Raw genomic sequence first — 3,746 nt, forward strand, 5'->3', positions numbered from 1 at the left:
GGGAGGGAAGGAGGCAGCAGGGAGAGGGAGAGTCTGTTTCATCCAGGAGGGGAAGGTCAGAGGGAGAAAGGTACTGATTTTTGTGATGCCATGGGGTTCAGGTTTTCTATAGCCTTTTTGAGACTATTCCCTGCTGAGTTTGGACCCCATGTTCAAGGCCACTTCCAAAGAGGTCCATGGAAAACACCTTCTCAAGCTAAGAGAGACTTTGACTCTTGAAACTGTAAATGCTAATTTTTATGAATGGCCTTGTATAGGTAAAGAGGAGGGATGAAGGAAGGCATTTGGAATAGAAAAGTATAGAAGGGGCCAAGAGAAACTAAGGGCTTTGAATAAGAGGGAGGGGAGAGTTGGGTCAAGATAGATCAAGAGTTTTGAGGAGCAGATTCCTAACATCTCACAGAAGGAAGCCAAACTTATTCAGTGTTAGCAGAAATGACAGACTGGCAATGATAATCAGGAGGAGGGTCAGGCATGAGCTTCTCTCTGCTTCCTGCAGAGGTAAGGAGAAGCCAGGAGGCCAGCTCAGAGCTGCTTGGTTTTGTAGGGGAGCACATGCAGGGACAAGGGGCCCAGATGCAAAGGGTTTGACTATTTCTTATCTTCCTCGTGTCTTTTTTTCCATTAACAGCCACCTGTCAGCAGTTCACGGGCAGGCTCCAGACTCAGCAGGAATGGAGGGAACTAATTGCATCTCGTGGAAGGAAGCCCTCACATTGCCAAGTGGTCAGTTCTCCCGGAATGGATCCTGGCATTTGACACAATTCCAGTCAAAACTGCAATAAGTGTTTTTTGAACTTAGAATGATATTTCTAATATTTATTTGGAAGAGTTTATTCTGGAGGAACAAGTAAAACTCGCACGCACACAAAATAAGTAGCAAGTAGAAGCTTGCATTGTTAGATTTTGAAGCATATTTTAAATCTAAAATCATTTGAACAATATGAAGCTGGTGGCCAAATAAGTCAATGACAAAGAATAGAAAGCCCAGATATGGGTTTATTTTTGCCTTATCTGCTTTTAGAGGAGTGGCATTTCCATTTAGGACATTGAGTAATAGAGACGCATCACAGTTTGGAGCAAAGCAAAATGTCCCATTCGTTGCCATTGTGGTGCAAAGACGGGGATGAGGGTATCACCAGCCAAGAGTGCCATTTTTCTTCGGTCCCAAGTTCCCCTTTGTTTCATGTCAGTTCACATTGTATCCAGTTGCTTAGCCATCTTCCTTTTGGTATTGAATGCTTTTTATAGCTGGAAGCCTGAGATCTGTCCAAGTTCTGTGAATGCTGACTTGCTGGTGCTCTCGGTTTTCTTTAAAGGTGTGAAGACAAAGGCGAAGGAGGGCAGTGTGAAGCCTCTGACATCCAGCAGTGCTGGAGGAGCGAATGCAGTGTCTCCAGAATCACTTGTGGCTACTGCAAATGCTTTTCCTGTTTTCTGAAATTCATCCAATCTCTTTCTAGCCCACCACCAACATGGCCACCCTCTAGATTATCCTTGAGCATCTTGAGTCAGTGATTTTACTGAATAAACGTGGCATTCCAAGTCAGTGAGTAAAATGTAAGTCATGCAATAATCGACCCAGAAATCACCGAATTATTATTATTTTTCAATGAGTAATTATCGAGTGCCTTCTTGGGGGCAGGCCAGGCAAGGTTCTGGGTGCTGAAAACCAGCATGTGAACAAAACGTCTTTGCTGTCCCAGGGAGCAGTGAGTTTCTAGGGAAGGAGAGACACAATGGACTAAGAACCAACCAACATATAACTGGATAGGTGGCTGGTGAAATGAAGAAATGAAGGGGAAATGAAGAAAAGTAAATCTGCCTCTCCATCATATTGTAATATGTGTCTGCATGTGCTTGGGAATTTAGTAGGCGAACAGGACAGTGTACCTTTGCCATTTTTAAACAAGTCCTGGGTGCCTAATCAAATCATTCTTGAACCATAATTTATGTGAGTGCCTCCACTGGGGAGAAGCTGGAAGGGGTGAGGTTAAGAGGGACTTTATGTGTCTTCATGACTTTGCAGGCAACAGAGACGATAGCTCCCGAGAACATTACTCCTCAGCTTGCTCACAGGGGGCGGTAGCCGATGTCTTTAATGGAGGGCCTCTCCCTGGAACATGACTGAACTGGGTACCCTTAGGGGATGCTGTGATTGCTCTATTTCTATAATGTCCAGTTGTTGTTGGCTTTAAGATGAAGGGTTTATACATCCTATTTTTATATATAGGGGTCTGCTTGCTTAGAAGTTGAATGTTGCATGATCTGGGATAAGCCAACTGAGAGGACAGAACTTGCCTCAACTTCTAGGCGGATCCTTGAGTTACCGAATATGAGTATACTGGGAAAATAGCCCCAGGTCGGCTGGGTCTCTGACCACAGGGTTTGAAGGAAACCCAGGCTATTTAAAAAATAATTTTTTTTCTTTAGAAAAATGTGTTTACAAATGTGTGCTCTGAAAAAGGAGATTTTGGTCGCCAGTGGAGACCACTCTGTTCCAGGGCCTCAGATGGCCTGCAGTGTGAAATCAGCCTTAACTCTAGAGCTTCACTTCTGCCCAGCCAGGACACCCTCAGCTTCTCTGTCAGCCGCAGGGAAAGCAGTCTTGTTTAGTGTTCTTTATTTTTTTACTCACAGCCTCCTGTCCATTGGGTGACAGGAAAAACACCAACTTGGGTTTTGTGTTATTTACATTTTAAGATCCTAATTAAACTCCATCTGGTGCTGTTTATGGAAGGAAAGAGGCCTCTGATAAGCACAGCTGGGGAGGAGATTTTCCAGCGCTGCTGTCCTGTTGTTTTGCTCACTTTTTCCCAACACAGAAGACCGTCTGCAAGTGATCAGAGAAGTGAAAGGAATCTGAAGACAAAATACGTCTTCAGAATTTCACCAAGTCTTTGGATTTGAATGGAGATAAATGAATGACATGGTATGGAACTTGAGACCCCAGGAGATTCTGGAGCATCTACAACTCACTGCCTCTCCTTTAAATGCCCCCTGTCCTTCTCTTTCAGCTCCAGGCCAATGCTCATTCATGGCCCAACTGAAGAGACAAAAGGAAAAAGTATCTGTGATCAGAAGTTTGGGTCTTTAGATGGGGGAGGAACCCGAGAAGACATTCCACTGATATCCTGTTTTTCACAGACTAATCTGAGGTCTATTTATCCCCATGACACACCTGTGTCTTCTAAGTGATCAACACTGGTCTACAGATAATGTGTCAGAAACGCATGTTGTTGCAAAGGACAACCGTTTCTTTTCTTGATGGCCAGGGACATGTGGGGCTAGGATCAGAACTCTTTGGGTCTTTAGTATCCTATTTTTTTTTTTAAATATGGACTGGATAAAAGTTAAAAATAAAGGAGAGTTCTTATTTACTCTGTGGGTGAATTCTCCTACCTGGGCCTGGAGGTCGAGCCACATTTTCTGTTCATCTCGGGGTCTCCGGAACTGTGTTCTGTAACAGGTGAGGTCACAAGTCTGTAGGAAGCCAGGCAGCCATTCAGATAACTGTGACACTTGATGGGATGTGGTCACGAGTGTCCTCTGTGGAAGAGGATACTTACCTGGTGATGTGGAAGGAGAACACCATTGGAAAGTCATTTGATGATGAAGCTGAGTATCCCCTTCCCAGTCAGAAGAGGTTTATAAAATGCTTCGGAGCCTCTTTCATGAGGCATGCAGGAATTCCAGAGGCAGGGTCACCTGACAGTGTTATAAATATGACAGTAAGTGGGAAATAG

The 3,746-nt window shown here is 44.2% G+C and overlaps 1 long non-coding RNA gene across 1 annotated transcript; it reads left to right on the forward strand.

Moving 5' to 3' along the window:
• Nucleotides 1–663: 663 nt before the first annotated feature.
• LOC144380752 (uncharacterized) lies at nt 664–3,360 on the forward strand. The gene is made up of 4 exons (XR_013444954.1): nt 664–726; nt 1,320–1,560; nt 2,826–2,932; nt 3,018–3,360. It is a non-coding gene; the product is annotated as an uncharacterized LOC144380752 (long non-coding RNA).
• Nucleotides 3,361–3,746: the final 386 nt, after the last annotated feature.

The sequence above is a fragment of the Halichoerus grypus genome, unplaced genomic scaffold, assembly GCF_964656455.1.
Source record: "Halichoerus grypus unplaced genomic scaffold, mHalGry1.hap1.1 HAP1_SCAFFOLD_146, whole genome shotgun sequence".
In the NCBI taxonomy this organism is placed as follows: domain Eukaryota; kingdom Metazoa; phylum Chordata; class Mammalia; order Carnivora; family Phocidae; genus Halichoerus; species Halichoerus grypus.